Source organism: Manis javanica, chromosome 13 (genome assembly GCF_040802235.1).
Source record: "Manis javanica isolate MJ-LG chromosome 13, MJ_LKY, whole genome shotgun sequence".
Lineage (NCBI taxonomy): Eukaryota > Metazoa > Chordata > Mammalia > Pholidota > Manidae > Manis > Manis javanica.
The window spans coordinates 20588199-20607167 of record NC_133168.1 but is presented as its reverse complement, the minus strand read 5'-3'; the positions used below and the strand labels follow the sequence as shown (position 1 = coordinate 20607167).

Here is an 18969-nt window from a genome sequence, read left to right as displayed (position 1 = left end):
AGAAACATGGGCATAAATGATAAATAGGCATTTCACAGAAAAGAAAAAGCTGAATGTCTAATAAACTTACAAAAATATATCACTAGTCATCAAAAAAATAAAAGTCAAAACAACTAGACACTATTTCCTATGGTTCCATCAGATCAAATTATAGTTTGAAAACAACAAATTTCGGCGAGGCTGTGGAATAAAGTCAAGTCTCATCCATTTTTGTTAAGTAGTATCAAAATGGACTCAACCTCTTTGGAAAACAGTTTGGCCTAATATATTGAAGCTGAATAGATGTACACCGAACAACTCCATTTCAAGCACCAATTTCTGTATCAGTCAGGATAAGCTAGATAATGTTTTGGGTAATAAAACCAAAGTGGTTTAAAACACCACAAAGTTTCTATTTCATTCATGATACATGGTCATTGAGGGTTGACTGGAAACCTGACTCTATGTCACTGTCATCCTTGCTGGGGAGGGGAGGGTCCTTGCTGATTGAGCAGGTGCCATGGGCAATATTCCCAGGCACTGTAGAAGAGGGATAAGAATATTGCTTCCCAAAGCTTCTGCCCATAAATGTCACACACCACTTCTGCTCATATTTCATTCATCCTGCTTGGCCATACTTAAATTAAAAGTGGGCAGTGAACTGCAATTCTAACATAAGACTTGATGGGAAGCAGAATATGTGTGACCGGCCTTAACGACTCTTTCAGTGTATTCCCCTAGGGAAACACGTACACATGCATACCAGGAACCACACACAAGGATTCCAAGCAGCACTATTTACAGAAGCATGGGATGTCCATCAGTGCCAAGATGGGTAAACAAATTATGTTATATTCACAAATGAAATACTGAAGAGCTACACAAAATGAACTACCACTATACACATTAATGTGAGTAAATCTCAAAATGTTAAGTGAAAAGGAAAGTCAAGGAAGCAAAGCATACCGTGTGATTCATCTACACAAAGTACAAAATCAGGAAAAATCCAACAACAAACACTGTGTTGGGATATGAGCATATTAACTAAAAACACAGGATTTTAGTTACTGCTGAGCTAACGAGGGGTGGTAGAGGAAGCGGGCTACCTGTGGGGAGCATATCAACTCCCCTAACCATCCCTCTCATTCATAGCCAAGCTTCTGGAAAGAAGTACCTTCCTTTGGTGTCTCCACATTCTTTCCTACCCATTCCTGCTCACTCAGAGATACTGGTTCTAGTTTATTGATTTTTGAATTGGTTTGTAGTACATGGGTATGTTATTTTATTTTTATTCTCTAAAAAATATCTATCTTAGTCTTCTCAGGCTGCTCTAACAAAAATACCATGGACTGGGTGGTTTAAACAACAGAATTTACTTCTCACCGTTCTGGGGCCTGAACTCTGAGATGAGGATGCTGCCAGTCTGGTGCCTGGTGATGATCTTCCTGGTTGAAGATGGCTGCCTGTTGTTGTGTTCTCATATGACAGAGAGAGATCATCCTTCTCATGTCTCTCCTTATAAGGGCGCTAATCCCACTCATGGGGGCTCCACCCTCATGCTCTAATTACTGCCCAGAGGCCTCACCTCCAAAGCATACATTTATCTTATTTATCTTACATGTATGATATCTCACAATAAAAAGAAAGGTGTTTTAGGTGACCTTTCTGAACAAGTGACTTGATTGTCTGCCTTTAATAGTAGCTTCTTGGATTCTCACCTGGCTAAACACTGACCTTCCTAAATTGTCCCATAGAGAGAAGAGGGATTAGATGCTTCTGTGGAAACAGCTGACTTTCCTGGGCTGTCCATATCAATAGAGAAGAACACTTCAGGATCCTGAAAAGAATTTCCTCTGAACTGTCTGGTGCTTTGATGTGGCTTACTGGGTATCCCATGTTTAAAGTCAGTGGCTCTGAGCAGGTGACTAGGAGGACACTTGGCATCTGCCCTCGGGTGTAGGCAATGAGGAAGAGAAGGGTTCCTGCATGGGACACGACATGCTCCCATTCCTTCCAGCTGCTGGTGAAGCATCCCAGCCTGTTAGCAAAGATGAAAATGAGAGCCAAGCACTGCTGGTGCTGATATCAGAGCTCCCAGAGTCTCGGTGGATCTTTGAAGAGCTGAGATCTGAAGGGTCCTCTTGCCAAAAACATGCCCTCAGAGAGCAATGTGATGTTTGGCTGAAGTTCCGCTATGTGCCAAAGCGACTTGGGCCAATGTCAGACACGTGTTTGTTTAATGACACATCAGTGGAGTCCCATGGGAAAATGCATTTAGTTAAAAGACAAAGAGTAGAATGGCTTGTTCTCTGTTCTCTAGTCCACTAACTGGGAAGAATGTAGAATCACAGACTCATAAACTCTTTGTCATTTCACACCCAGAGAACTCAGGGCAAATATTTAACTTTCACTGACTGCATTATCTGCAGAGGCGAAGTGGAGGGGAGTGGGTATGATAATTATCTGGGCAAGCAAAGTAAGCCCTCTTATTCGGAAAGTAAGAAAACATCTTTAAAATGTCTGTACTTTCCAGAAATGTTGTCTACCTATATTTCATCTACGGTAATTACATAAATTGTAAGACAGTGTGACTTAATGAAAAATAGACTTTAAAGTTCCAACTTTGACACTTGCTAGCTTGTGTGACTGTTCCAAGATGCTTTCATTTACAAATGGATATTAAGAAACAATAACAGTAACTTAAACCATTGCATCTCAAATGCTAATGTGCATGTGGATCACATGGGAACTCATTTAAATGCAGATTCTGAATCTGTAGGTCTGGGATGAGACCCAAGATTCTGCATTTCCAGCAAGATCCCAAATGATGCTGATGCTGCGAGGACACGTGGGCCTCCCTTTGAGCAGCCAGGGGCAAAATATTAAGTATGTGTATTAAGTCAATAGCAAGAAGTACAGAAGCAGGCAGTTCTAGGCTTGCTAATTCAATAGCTCAAAGACGTCACGAGGACTTGAGTTCTTCCTATATTTTTGAGTTGTACCACCAGCCCATTCCTAATCCTATAATTGGCAAGAGGAATGGAGTTACCTCTTGATAGACTTAGTCTGTCAATAGATTCTCTCCTCTCCAACACTGCCCCTAGTCTGGGGGAGAATTGGCCTTCTCCAAAACATATAGCAGTCAGATACGTGAACAAAATCTGTTCCCAAATAAGAGGGGAGGAGAATGGCTGATTGGTGATAACCTATCATGTCTACTATGGGCCTTTTGCAAGTTACCTTAATGAAAATTCAGCAGGGCAACATGGCTGACACATAGGACCCACAGTGCTGGGGTGAGAAATAAAATACCCCACAGGCTGTATCTATTGCTAGGCCCAGGAAATTTTGTTTTATAATTGAGAGAGGCATTTTGGTTTGGACTGGGCAGCTGAAAGAAGCAACTAGAACAATGTAGGAGACAGAATGATATCTGATCCATCTGGTTTGTTGACATTGGCCTGAGGCCTTGCAGAGTGTGGGGTTAAAAGCAGAAACTGAGGAGACAAACACCAGATGCCTGTGACTCCAGGGCTCAGGTAACCGAGTGTGGCCCAGGACTGGAAAAGAGACCATTTTCCACACCTTTGCGTGACATACAGTGTTCTAGGTGAGTAGCTTTGGGAGTCTCTGGAGATAGTAGATTTGGCATGGCTGTTGGTGTTCCTGTGATGGGCAGAGGAAGTTTCCGAATGCCTTAAGGGATTTGGTAAGAAGTATGTATCAGAGCCCAAGGAAAAGAACAGAGTGGATACTTAGTAAAGACTCTGCTTGTTACAGGCTCATATTTGATTTTGCTGGATATCTCTGGACAGACACTACAAATAATTGGGCAACACTTTAGGAGCTTATTTTTAATACACATGTTGGTCAGGGTTCTACTCTAATCCAAACACAGAAAGGAAATGTGATGTCTTTTTTTGTCACAGGCACCTAATGCAATACTTGTTATTATTACTCAGCATGAATAGAAACTCAGAAAATTGTCGTATTGACAATTAGCTCACATTTATCAAGCCCTTACTATGGGTCAGGTGTTCCCTAAGTATTTTACATATATCAACTTATTTAGCACCACCCTGAACCACCCCACCCCTCCAAATATTATGATGCTCTGAGGTAAGTATTATTACTAGCTCTAGTTTCAACTAGGGAAACACAAAAGAGTTTATTAACTTGCTTAAGATCAGACAATTGAAGCGAGGTTGAATTGGGATTTGAACTCACACTTTCTGAGACCATAGGTCCTGAAACAGCTACTATTTACCTCCATCCTATTGTGTGTCTTGCATTTTACACATTTCATTTCATTTAATCATTCTAATGCCTTTGCTATTATCCCTATTTTGCAGGTAAAGAAATTAAAGTGTAGAAATTGTAGTGGAAAAGCCCTACAGGTCCAAGCAGTCTGACTCTCAAACACCACATTCTGGCCCTTCCCTTCAATAGCAGCTGATGATATTCATGTTACTCCCAGTATTTTTTACCAAGGTGGCTTCCCTTAACCCATGAACCAGAGAACTGTAGTGTCTCTAAAGCTACTATAAAATGGAAACTTCGAATGATCTTTTATATACTGCTTAGTTTAACTAAGAGAAAAATCTCCTGGTGTACCTAGGAGTCACTTTTCTTTGAAAGAAAAAAGAATATTCTTAAGTCCAGTTACCACAACTCTCCCAACAGGCATCAGGATTCCTGAGTGTGGGATATATTCTGGAAGAATTCTCAATTTTTTGTTTCTAAAAGAATGCTCAGCAGTCCTAAATGGGGGGCTAAGCCCTGTGTTTTTTGGATACTGTTCCCTGTGCCCAACTACCACTTACTTCATGCCCTTCCTCCAAAAACCAATCTTACCTTATCTTTTCTGCCTAATTTTGATTACTTCCATTTGTCCTAAACCGGTACATCCCAGTTCTTGTGTCTGGAGAGGCCACCATCCTCTCTCATACATCTGATTGGTTTTACCAAGTCCCAAAGGGTGAAACTTTCTACTAGGATCTTCCACTGAATCAATCTTCAGGGACTAATAAGGTCACTGTCTTTTCCCCTAGAGGGAGGGCACTGACTGCAGGTCACACGTTTGCCTCATCCCAATTTCTAACCCCTGGTTCATTAAAGGGAAACCCAAAGACTACAGAAATTAAGAGAATGTTCACACTTGCCTGCAAATCAAAGACTCCCCTGAGATAGTTGTGCTCCCTGTGGTCGGGCACTGTGATGCCTCTGGGAAGCGGTGCCCTGGAAGTTGGTGGATGCTGTTCTAAGTTGGTGACTCTTACCTCCCAGGGTAACTGGCTACAAAGGCTATTGCTGATTTCTCTGAGATTTAAGACAAGGATATTGCCTTTTAGGTAGTTAAGTTACACCCTTCCCGAGATGTTTATCCAGAAAGAGTTTTGGGTAATCTTATATTGACTTATTGACACTCTTAGCTGAGCCATACTTGGGGGAAAACACTGTAACCACTCGGGTCATAAAATATTAGTTCCACTTCCCATGGTTCCTCACTACAGCGTGCGCAGGACGCGTGAAGGCCGTGTGGCTTGGCGCTCCTGGCCGCCCTCAGGAACGCACACTCACAGCGTTCGTATTTGTCCTCTTTTCTTCTTTTTCTTCCCAAGTGCAAGTTACAAAACTATTTTCTGCCAGTCTGAGCTCCACTCTCACCTCAACACCCTAAAAATAATAATAGAGAAATTACTAATCCTCAGTTTGAAGACAGAATTTATAACACTTCAAATTTTCTTAAGTGTCTTAAAAATGGATATGTATATTTGATATGGTAGTGTGAGTTTTCTTCCCAGCCCTACGATATAATTGTCAGCATCTGAGAACCAAGAAAATGCAATGTTGCTACTTGGCTTTCTGTGGACTCCATGAAATAATATGACCACTAGGTTAGGCATGCCACCTTCCCTAATGGCCAGGGAAAGCCACCCCAGTGGGAAAAGAGCCCTAAGAGGTGTGGATCAAGGTAAAGACACAGGCAAGGCCTTTTGTCCCCAAATAGCACCTGTATCATTCCTCAGGAACATGATCGTTCCCTTTTAAGCTAAAAATGTTCCCTGGGTAGGCATTGAGACAGTGGTTTATACACCCCACTGTATGTGTAAATACCTGGGGAGGTTATTGAAAAGTACAAATTCACCACCATCAGAAATTTGGTTTGAACTGGTCTGGGTGGTGGGGCCCAGGTGTTAATATTTAAAAAATTTCCTCAAGTGATTCTAAAGTGCAGACAAGCCCTGAAACAATGTGCTAACACCTTAATTTCCCACAAATTCCTTCCTCAATAAGAAATATTAAAAAGTACATATTAATATTAAAAAGTAAATATGAATAGGAAGAATTCCTTCCTTGACACAGGGAGGCTGTAACTCAGGATTGTATCTGACAGATGCTTTCCTCTGGGCGAGAAGTCTCCGAATAGAAGCAAAGGGAGCACACGTGGAGTTAGAAATGGTGAAGATGTATTTCTACTCTAAACTGTAAAAGGGCTCCTATTGTTTCTGACCATGTGGCAGCTGGGTGTGTCAATTCAACATGAACCAATTACAGCTTTGCCGAGGAACTTGAGATTTTATGTCACTTGACACAAAGTGGGTCGTTTATAATTGATTTTAGAATGCGGAAGGGCACAGTGACTCCTCTGGCTCCGGGGGTGGGTGCCTGCTGACAGCCTGCCTCGTTTGCCTTCCTTTAGAGAAGTGCTCTTCACCCACTGCGTGTGGCCCTGACAGCACGGGCGGACATGGGGCCCAGGCTGGTCCTGGGGTCAGGTGTGAGTATTTTCTAAACTAAGTTATCAAAAGTAAAATTACTGGGCTCTAGGCTATGCATATTTTCCCTTTAGGATACACCTAAATGCCCTCAGAAATCTGTGTTGACTTACTGTGGATAAAATGAGAGTTCCTGTGGCCAGGATTCTCACTTGGCCCTGGTTGGCTGGCTCACTACACAGGTGTGGGCAATATGCCGTTATTGACTCTCTATAAAGAACTCCACCCAGTGCTCTGCTCGACACGGTGGCGGGGCTGCCAGGCTGCAGGAGAGCAGAGCAGAGGCTGGAGTGGTGGCAGTGCTGAGGACAGAGGCCCAGAGGATGGCTCTGCAGGCAGAGAGGCCCAGGGGATGGCTGTGCAGGTAGAGAGGCCCAGAGGTAGAGACCAGCTTGCTGCACGCAGACTTGCTCTGAGTGGACAGAATTCTAGTGATTGACCTGCCACCGTGGGAATAAAGTTGGGTATAACCCTTTTCCCCCAAGACCATTCTACTGTCATCTCTTTAGTCACATTGAATCCATAGTGAACTTGCCTGGGGCTGAACCCCATTGGCAAGACACTTACACTCCCTTGAAAAGTGGATAAAACTATCTGTTCCGAATTTCTTAAAATTTTTACCTCTTTAAATATTTATCCTAACATTTTTATATCTAAAGTGTGTGAAGTGGTATCTTTGGTTGTTTAATTTTTTTATTTCTTGGATTATTAAATGAGATTAAGCATGTTTTCCATGCTGGCATTTTTATATATTTTTCTGTGAAATGTCTATTACTAGCCTTTGACAATATATTGTGGCTCAGACTTTAAATTATTTTTTAATTGATAGCAATTTGACTTTGACTTTTTGCTTATATCATGAAGTGACAATTACATTTGTGGAAATTCATTTCAAGAAACTATATTATTAGACATCATGTCAGGATCCTTCATGACAGCACTGGTTATAATTGAAAAGAAAAAAGGAAACAATAAGTGTCCAACAAATTGGGATTAGTTAATAATTTATGATAAACATAATTACGCATCATATGATTACATATGGCTATTATAAGAGATAATAGTCACAATATATAGATATGTGATTAAAAATAGAATACATAATAAATCACCTCTTTGTAAAAGTAAATATGTATATGCATATTCAATTTTCAAAGCCTGGAAGGAAATTTGGTAAACATGTGACAAAGGTAATCTTCAAAATGAGATCATAGATGACTTTTCTTTTTCTTCTTTTTGATGAGCTATATTATCTAAATTGTGTATTTAAAAAAAACCCAAAACCTCTGTTACTTTGTAGTAAGGCAAAATAATAAAGGCCTTTAGGACTATTGATCAAGCTGAACCTTTTACGTGGCCAAACAAAACCTGGCTATTTTAATTTTCCTCCTTAGTGTTTGTCATTTTAAATGTAATAATCATGCCTTTGTATTGCAATTTGCACTGAAATTTTGCCTAAAGTTCATTGGCATCATGATGCTATAATCTACAAACATGCTAATCTAACAATTAGTAGAAATTATATACTTTAAGAAAATGAATGGCATTGAATTCTCCTGCAGCTGCTTCAATTATATCCTAGGAGAAGCAAACCTCAGTGGGCTTAACGCTTTCCATGGAGCTTTCAAAAACACATTACATCAATTATGAGTATTATTGTGACAAACTGAAATCAAAGGGTATATAAACAATACACACTCACTTATTGGTAATAACAATTTTTCAAGATTTTGATTCCTACTGGAGAATCCTTAACTATGCTCTGAAATGGGCAAATTTATAATCATGCTCTGAAAAGAGAACTTTCCATTGATATGTTCTTGTAAGCTTGAGCTTCAGCCCTATCTGGCTACTTAGTCCAGGATGAATGAATAATGTCACCAATAGGTTTATTCTGTTAGCAGAAAGAACATCACAACTTTTTATTCAAAAATTAATGACTGTTTATTCAGATAACAGCTATTTCTCTCTTTTCTATATGTTGCTTCACCTGAGGGAAATTCTTATGTAAAATGTAATTAACTGTATCCAAAAGTACAAGGAACTTTCCTAGAATGCTGTATGAGACTGTTATTTCTTGTCCTCACAAATTAAATTCTGAGTTAATATATGTAAAACACTTAAAATAATTTCTGGCACATAGTATGCATTCAAAATCAATAATATGTTCATTTCTTTCCCAGAGGGTAATGGGCAGGAAGAAATGATTTGGCAGGCGATTCACAGTCCTTTTATTATCTGAATTTCAGTCACAACTGTAAGTTTCTAAACAGTGAAAATGCTCCACAATCTATATTTGTTAAATATGTCATTTGGCAAGCTCCTCAACTCATCTTCATCTCTTTGAATATCCTCCCCCACTTTGTAACAGATGTTTGGCAGCCCATGGCTATATGCCTGGCCAACGGGGAACAATTTAGAAAGGATTGTCCTGGTCCTAGCATTTTTGAGACACACATTCACCAGTGTATTATAATTGGGGAGATGTTTCAGATGCCATTACCTCCAATAATTCTGATAAACTGCTACCACTCTTGTAGCCTACACTTACGGCCTCACAGAGAGTTGTGCAGGAGAAGTTGATTAAAGTACAAAAAATTCAAGTCAGGTTTATAATGCCTCTGCATAACCTGATAGCCCCAGCAAGAAATGCATTACTGTGCCAGCAAGAGATGCATTACATCCATCTCAGTAGTAATCCACAGGGACAGAAGTTCAAGGAGAGCATGTCCATTATCCACTTATTCTGGAAAAAGAATGGTCTGATTAAGGCCATCTCATTTGTTTTGGCTAACAATTTGGCTGCATGGTCACAGAAATAAGATTGGAGAACTGGTTACATGACGGTTTGGCAGAGGATGTCAGACGGCCCTAAAAAAGAAGTAGAGTGCATGTCCTATGTGAACCCCACAAGCTCAAACTCCCTCAGCAAAGGAGATGACCCATCTTGAGTAAGTCATTCAACCTCTTCTCTCATTCACTCCAGTGCTTTTCTAATGGGCACAATCCAACTGGCCAACCCAGCAGGGCACTAATGGAGCAGATGATAGGTGTATGGGTAGAATCTTGACTGTCCCAACTACTGAGAAGAGGTTTGATTATGCAGAGAGATGTTGAAAACCAAGCTTCCAGGATATGCATATGCACTGGGTGTGAGGTGAGACAGAGGGAGTCACCAAGGATGATGCCAAGGCTTTTCACCTGAGCCAAACAGATGTCATCTACTTCAGGAGGAAGAGCAAACCTGGGGGGAGCTCATGGTCTGACCTGAACAGTCAGATGATTCCTCCCAGGACTCTAAATCTTAAGCTGGTGACGTAGAGAGGAAGGGGTCATTGCATTCATCACAAGGCAGTGGCTGAGCCAGATCAGACTGCTGCTGGCCACCGCTGTCCTTTTCGATGCGCAGGTCCCTGGGGCTCTCCCGATCTGGCCCATGATCCAGGCCTGGTCCTCCAGCTTCTCATTCATTTTGGCAGCCCTCTGGAGCTGTCAGTGGCTTCCCAGTGAAGTCCATCTAGCCAGGTTTATTTGCAGTTGTGACCTGACCGAGGGTTGGCTGAGCATGCTGTGAGGCATTAGTTGATAGTCAGCTGGTGGTCTCAGAACAGTTGGCATCCTGTTGTCTTAGCGGCCCAACTAGCAGATGCTCGCTGAGGTTTCTGTAACATGAAATGTGATGTGTATGTTTCACTTGATATATGTTGTTTTCTGAGAATATTGAACATTATACTAAACACTGCCTGTCAGATCTCCCATCTTTCTAGATCTCCCTAGAAATCACATTTATGAGGAACAACGATCTTGACAGTATTCTTAGATTTGATCTAATAATGAGTTTTTTATAGAGTAGTTTTTCTTTTAAATAATGACCTGAAATACAGATTACACCAAATTGCAATTCAGTAAAAATATTCTTAGTGATGTGGGAGCAATAATCTAATTTTATTTCCTTGATTCTGAGTTCTTACTTTTTAATATCTTGTTTTATAGTACATTTTCTTAACAATCAACTCAATTTTTGTGTCTGTGGAATAAGACAGGGTATATGTCAATAAATCTTTAAGGAAGATTATAATTAAACTATACAAATAAGTATAAGATTTTTTTTCTTAAAGATATTCTACAGGTTATATCAGGCATAATGACTCCTACTGTTAAAAATTATTTCTGATATATAATGTAATCAGCTTGCCTTAACTTACCATAAATCTCATTTGAATTGTCATTAGTAAAGGTGTTGAACAATGGGTCATTATTCTTCATGTCAAGCACTATGTAACTAACAAATTTTTTATTTTATGGATTATTAACTTTGAGTTCCTTTGCAATAAATAGGAGTTTCTAAAGCATCCTATTTACCTGTGAATCAATACCTATCCAAGTGTTCTTACTAGACATAAAACAATTGTTAACAGAGTAGCAGTCTACTTTCACATATATACAGACACAACTGCGTATTCTGGAAATGCCTCATGTTACCAAAAAGGGTTATTATTCCTCTTTTTGGAAATATTCTTTTGATGGTTGCCGACAGCACCCTCACCATGTCAGTTCACCTTGAAAAGATACACCTTTGTTCAACATCAAGGGAACTGGTGAAAATTTGTCAGGGTAGGAATGGCAGTGTTCCAGAGGACATGACTCACAGTTAAAATTGGGAGAAATGGAAATAGCATAATGTCAGAAGTATCCTTAGAGTAAGTGTTGCAGTAATGGGGAAAGAAGCTTATGACTCAGAATTTTTCTCCAGGGCACCCCAGTATAACAGATGATTTAAGAAACCTCATGCAACATAGTACCATGAAAAATAGGGAAGGAAGCAGAAAGAAAGGGGGGAGAAAGAGGACAGCATATATTATGGCACCATCACAGATACTGATTTGAGAGGATGCTGTGGATCAGTGGAGAACATCTTCTTGCAAGACCAGTGGCCAGGGAGGATTATGGTGGGTTTACATCACTCCACGATCTTCATCCTGAACTCAGCCAGTCATCCCCCAAATATAGTTCAAACATGTATATTTTCAGTCCCACAAAGAAATCACAAATATTTGTTAATACATTAGACTGACATAGCAATGAAAGAGTATGGCCCATTAACAAGATTATTTGACAAGAAAGTTTTGACAGGATAATTCATATTTTCTTCTGAAATTAGCCCACCATTTTAGGGGTGACAGATGCAGCTGACCCACATTTGAGTAGTCAGGCATCAAAATCAGCCTGATACCAGAGTCATTTTCTCTTATATTTAATCATCAACACTCCTGAGTAATTTAGTTCCCTGGCAGCATCGTAGCTTTAGAGGACAGGATAACTACGGGGCAATTATGGTTTTTATTAGCATATTCCAGATAGTCTCCCTCTCTTCATAAAACAGAAACAATACAGTAAATACTGCTCTTCTTGGCAATGCATCAACAGTAATGCCTCGCTCTGTTCTCATTTTCACAGATAACGGGTGCCTATAGCTGACCACTGAAAGTTCATGAGATTTAAAAGTCCCCTGCTTAAAACCGACTTGATTTTTTTCCAGAGAACATTTAAAAACCAATGTGCTCATCATAGTAACCTAATAAATTGTTTTCCAGCTGCCCAGCTGCCCACCTGTCCTTCTGAACAAATGCATGGCTGCCAAGACACCACCGTGGCTGCTGCAGAGGCTGGGCTGCCCTTCCCACCTCCACATTTCCCTTCTCTTGTTTCCTTGCCTGCGAAACCTCACCTTCTCTCTCCTCCTTATATAAATCTTAGCCAGGCATTAAGGCCCAAGTTCCACTTGCTGCCTGCAATCTGTTATTCTGGGTATTACTAAGTTCTTACACTCACACAGTCCTAGAGAAATAAGTACGAGGTGACTGATGTTTATCCAGTTAACAAACATTGTTATCTGTTAAATTCAAGGCATTGTGGACTAGAAAATATGGAGATTTTAAGAAAAGATATGATTGGAATCCTTTTACTGTTGTCCCAGACACACATATTTTGTCCTCCTATCTAAACGTAAACTCCTTTTTAAGGACTGTTTTCACATCTAGTGTTAATAGGACCCCTCCATCCAATCTCAAGCTTCTCATAGAGCATCAGTACATATATATACACTAGTAATCAATACATATCAGCTTTCCCAATTATACATAAAATCTAAAAGAAAAAAATAATACTTCACCACCACAAGATCTACACAAAATAATCTGATGCCATTTTCATAGCTTCTAGCCATGAGAAACTATACTTTCCGGATTACTCTCAATGTATTTCTCTGCTCCTTTGATCTCTACTGCACTATATAATAACTTTTAATTTTACTTAAAATAAAGCATAGTGATGAAAAGTATGAAGTCTGGGGCCAGACTGCCTGGGCTGAAATCCTAAAATCTTACATATATGACTTTGACTCATCTAAATTTCCTCATCTGTAAAATGGGCATAATAAGTCTATGTAATTTACAAGGTAGCTGTGAAGATTAAATGAGCTAATGCAAATAAAACATCTAGAAAACTGCCACATAAAAAGTACTTAGGAATTTTTATTTGTGATAATTATGATTATCCATGACACCATTGGGGGTGTAATCAGGTGTTGTTATCTTACTTCTACGGATGAAACAGGTGAGCCAGAAAGAGGGTAAATGATATATTCTGAATTACAGTCAAAATAATTTCTAATGGCAGAGTATCAGCTCCCTGAGTTCACTGGCTTTGAAATAAGAACTGAGCTGTCTTATCTTCTCCCACAGAACAGTCTGCTTTCAGGTTCAGTTCAGTGTAGTATTTGGTGTTGTGAGACTGCATGAAAATGACAAATAAGACATGGTCTCTTTTCTCAAGTAGTTGACTCCAATCATACTACTATAATGGATGTTAGTGGAATTTTCCTGAACCAGACTCTAAGAAGGTAGACCCTTCATTCTGTTATATTTGAATTTCCTGTTGTAACAATAATATGTGAGATTTGGGGTTGCTAGTAGAGGTGGTGTATCAACTAATGTATCAGTCAGGACCTTTAGCAGCAGATGATAGAATCCACTCCAGCCAGTTTAAACAGGAAAGGATTTATTCAAGGTGTAGGTACTTCACAGCCACATGACCTGGAAAAGAAATAGCTAGGAGAAAGCCCAACTATGACACAGAACTGTTCTGGTAGGCCTATTGCTACCTTCTCAGCTCAACACCTATGACATAGAGCCTGGACATTAAGACCTGCACTGTGGCTGCCTTCAAAGGCCAAATTCCTTTGCTAACATGCTTGCAAAAGCATCTAATAGCCATGTGGGTAGCCACTCTGTCACCCTGGCAACTCTCTCCTTCTGAGTCTTGCAGAGCTGCATGGACCTGCAAAGTCAGAGTCAGAACCCCGACCTTCAAGAGAATCTGGTGGGTTTTTCCGCCTTTTCTTCTTGTTCCTCCTCCTCCTTCTTTTAGTTTGTCTTCTTCTATCATTTTATGAGCTCTACCTCCTTCTTCTATCATTTTAGTTTAGGACACAAGCATAAAGGGTTAAAGCAAAGGTCAAGAGAGACGATTCTCTGTATCCACCACTGTCCACGTGTTTGGCTGTTCAATGCTATTCTTCCCAAACTGGAATTTCTAAATAACAAAACAGTGACTACAGCATGCTCCCACTTGATATAAAGCAACCATTTCTCTTATCAATAAAAGTGCTCTCTTCCTTGACCCCAAGAGGGAGACCTAAAGTCTTCCTCCTTTAGGCTGGTTGGAATTACTTCTTAATTCCTGTAACCTATGGACTAAATAATGAAGTTAACCCTTTATTAAAGGACAGAGGAAGGGAAAAAGAAAAAGAAAATCAATTAGTAAATAACATCAATATATGAATAATAAAGTGAAAGGCAACCGTAGTTAGCCACCCTGGCCCTCTTTCTGCAGCTGGTCATAATGTTCTACGTGACTTTTGTTACCTTTTTTCTGCACTCCATTCCATGTTCCCTTGCCCTTCGCCAAAACCTCAGCTGGCTTAGGTTCTTTATCTGGTGGAGTGACCCGGCTGTTCCTCAGTGAAAGGTGTGCTCCTTGGTAGTTTCATTTGCATGGGGTTACTGAGCTTTCCTTTAACTTCACTGCTGAGTGTGGCGGCACCAGCAGGCAACTCAGAGGCCATCCTGAGTTCATGTCCTACGATTCCCCACCCTGTTCAAGCAGCAAAATGATTTCCCCTTGATGATTAGCATCATCATCTCTAAGCAATTAACCTCCTATTTTTTGTGTGTGCTTGGGAGTTATTTTTCCAGGGATGTTAAAAATCTCAAAGTGACTTAATGTCAGTACCAGCACCATTTCAATGTATCCCCTGATGAAAATATGCCTCCTTGATATCTAAATATCTAATCAAGTAAGGGCCAAGGTTTTAGGGAAATGAAATGAGAAATTGTGAGCAGCTCTTTAGACATTTTAGTGAGGGATGCCACTCTCATTTCTACTCCCTGGGTTTCTGGCTGCCATTCAGTTCATCTGTAGAAAAAGACAGCACTTCAAATTGCTTACTGGCTCAGAGTAAAGACTGCATCCCTTAAGAGAACACCAGTGGTGTGCTGGTATGCATTTAAGAACTAGCTCTGGGGAAGAAAAAGCCCTGATTTTTAACATTTGCTAATTTTACTGGTATAAATACTCCCACCATGTTTAGCATCATTGAGCACATAATTACAAAGAGATGTGCAGCAATGCAACATTATATAGTGTTTCCACCATAAAGATTCGATAAACTTAACTTCAGGAACATAAGTGACAATAAAATTCAAAAAAATAATTAGGAAGTGATTAAGTTTGAGAACTGATTTTTAAAAATATAATTCATTTAATTTTAAGTTTATGTGATTTAGTTTTTAAGAATGATTGTGTTTAACAACTGGCTTACAAAATTTCTGAACACATAGTCAGGTCCTGCAAGGTGGTAGGAGGGAGTTCCAGCCCACTGCTGAGTACATCTCAGACTTACTCCACACAGATGCCTCAAAGCTATTGCCTAACTGAGTCCTCAGTGGTAAGTCTTCCATTTCTATAAAGCTAGCTGCTTTATAGCTGCTCCATGAGCATTAAGTTATTGCTTATTACTTTCACTAAAAAGGGAGTTTCTCAATCTGAAACAATATTGCATGAAATACTATAGGAGTGAATAAAATGTTCAGAAATTCATTGTGTGGTTTTGGTGAGAGATCTATGGAGGGGAAAGAGAAGGCAAATTCACAATCAGAATAGCTGTTAGTTCTCATGGACTAAACCTGACCTCTTCATGTCATAAGGAACCCCTTGTGAGAACATAGAATTAGGATGAGGGAAATGTGGAAATGCAGGATTAAATGCACTGGACCATGAGTTACTTGTTTATGCAGTGTATTGAGCCTTTGGGACTGCCCCAAACCCATCTTGTTTCCATTACTTCTACTTTATGAGGGAATATTGGTCAGCTTTGTGGATGATGGATCACTAACAGCATACAGTTTGTTATAAGGTAGTTCAGGTTCAAGCCCATTTGCTCTCCCAAAGTCAGGAGATCAGCAGCAACCAGAATCTGTCTATTCTCTATCAAAGGGAGACTAGGTATTTGCCACAAAGGTTATGGATTTGTTTCACTGTAGCATGAGTCTGTGTTATGATTCTCTCCTTAGGACTTTCTAGAGCAAGGAATTCTGGCATAAATACTTATTTTAGTCTGTTTGGGCAGTTTTAACAAAATACTACAGACTGGGTGGCTTACAAACATTTATTTCTCAGTTCTGGAGGCTGATAAGTCCAAGCTATGGTGCTAGCAGATTTGATGTCCGGTAAGAGCCCACTTCCTGGTTTATAGATGGTCATCTTTTCACTGTAACTTCACATGGTAGAAGGGGTGAAGGGTTGCTTTGGGTCGCTAATTCCACTCATGTGGTTTCTACCCTTATGACTTAATAACTTCCTAAAGGTCCCATAACCTTGGAGGTTGGAATTTCAACAAAGAAATTTTAGGGTAACACAAATATTCAGTCCATAGTACTAGCCTAATTTTAAAAATGTATCTAAAATTTTGTAATCTGTGGCCCTAGGTATATAATCAGGACCCAGTTGATTCCATTTCAAACAATGGGTGCAAATATAATTCAGAAAGAAGATATATCTTCTTATGCCTACAAATGATAGAGGATCCCTGCACAAATAAATCAGTAACCAAAATTACTCATTAAGGTAATTACATAGCTTAATTTCTAGATCAATGAACAGTTCTCTCTGAACATGAAGATAAATTTAACTGCACACCTAACTCTTTGTAAAAGCTAATGATAGGAGGGATAGATGCATAATTTGGATTTATATAGTACAGCAGAAGCAGGGTTTGTTCATCAGCTATTGTGATGAAATATGAGGCTATATTGTCCACATGGACACTTTTGCAATGTCAGTGGCAAGAACTTGAGCCCTCCTCTCTTAGTCTAAAATAAATAAATAAATAAAACAATCTACCAATGGCCAGGGATTATTACTCAGGTTTACAATGTTACACAGTGGTTGCTGGCGATGAGTCAAATTTAAGTAGGCTGAGGTCATGGTACAGTAGAGAGGCAGAAAAGTGGATCTGGGCACCAGCTCCATGCAGAGGGCAGCCCCTCAGTGCTGAGAAGACCTAGAGGCTGTAATATACCCTCCCAGTGTTGGGTGCTTCCTTCTCCCTCAGCTTGAGGGGGCTCCCAAGTCAATCCCAGCTTTTCTAGCAAGGTTACATAACACCGATGGGGAGGGCTGTGCGTAAGGGGACTGGTTGTATGGAATGTTATTCTGTGACAATCACAAAGTGTCAGAAGAATATGAGAATTGAGAATTACTTTAATTACATCTAAACTTCTATCATTAATATTATTATTTTATTTTCTAGATCACATAAAAATGAAATAGTAATAGTTCAGGAAAAAAAATTTTAATTCTCTTTTTCAGGCTCCTTCAGTATTTTAGTATTGAGACTCCTTTAATATTTTATTCCCATCTTTTTCATTTTTACTACCTAACACGATTTGTGCAATGCTCCTGTTTCGTATTCCTCCCTCCACTGTTCCATAAACTCTAGAAGGGCAGGGAGGACTTTTTCATGACTGCAATTCCAGCTACCAACACAGAGTTTGGCACGCAGTAGAAGCTCAGTGAAAGTTTTCTGAATGAAGAAATGAATGGATGAAATGTCAATGATAAAAAGAAATCTTTAAAATAATTCTTTGTGTATTGATTTAGGTAAGTGTTGCTCTGACTATGTAATTTAAGTTAATAAAGATACAAATAAGTAATAGGATTAGCAACCCAGGAAGTACTTATTTCTTTATTTAAAGAATGCCCCCATTTTTACTTTTTGTAATTTTCTCTGTCCAGTAGAGGATAAGAGCTCTCTGGTGTACACACATATATGTATATGTAATATACACATATTTGTAAGTATACCTTATATATGTACATATCAGTGTATTTGTATGAGCTAAGCAATCATATTTGGACTAATGCATGAGTGAGGCTACCATCTTCAAGAAAGGAAGATGTTCAAAAATTAAGTAGGAAAAAATCGAAGAGTTTGTTCACCCAAATGAATGTCTGGTTGCATAGGCTGTATTTCCACACAGTGGAGGCTTCCTGAACCCTTGCTTAATGAAGCTACCACAACCAATCTCCTCTCCTCCCAGCATTAGTCACCAAACCCCGCCCATCTGCATTTCAAGAAAAAAAATCTGAGGGACCAAGATTAGAGCCACACCCCTATTCCTCTCAATCAACATGTTCCTTGGGAATTTGTGTGATCTCACATGACATATACTGTGCATTTGAAACCACCAAAAACATGTCTGAAAAGGTATAGCCTCTGGATTGCTGTCAGATTTTCAGACTACATCCCAGTATGCTTGCTCCCTTCCATCTCCCTCTGCCCCACTCCCTGCCTCAAGCCTTGCCCCACCACACACACACACACACACACACACACACACACACACACACACACACACACTGCATAATTTTGATTGAAATCTGCAGTTCAGAAATACCCCGAGACAGTGCGTGGTAAACCAGAGTGCTGACAGTGTCGACCAGCAGGCCTGCAAGGGAAAGAAAGTGGGGTCACAAACTTGCTTTTCAACCCAGCCTTGCCCTAGAGGAATTACTTCATCTCACTTGACTAAAACTGCATGTGACTTGATTGTGCCTTGAAAAGAAAACGTGCTCCAAGTCACTACTTTAT

General features: G+C 39.8%; 1 long non-coding RNA gene across 2 annotated transcripts in view; it reads right to left on the bottom strand.

Annotated features, from left to right (window-relative positions):
• Positions 1-7752: 7752 nt before the first annotated feature.
• Positions 7753-18969, bottom strand: part of LOC140845884 (uncharacterized) — a 36580-nt gene continuing 25363 nt past the window's right edge. For both annotated transcript variants that reach the window (XR_012124792.1, XR_012124793.1), the window contains one exon: positions 7753-10420. This is a non-coding gene — a long non-coding RNA (uncharacterized lncRNA). The remainder of the gene's footprint in view (positions 10421-18969) is intronic.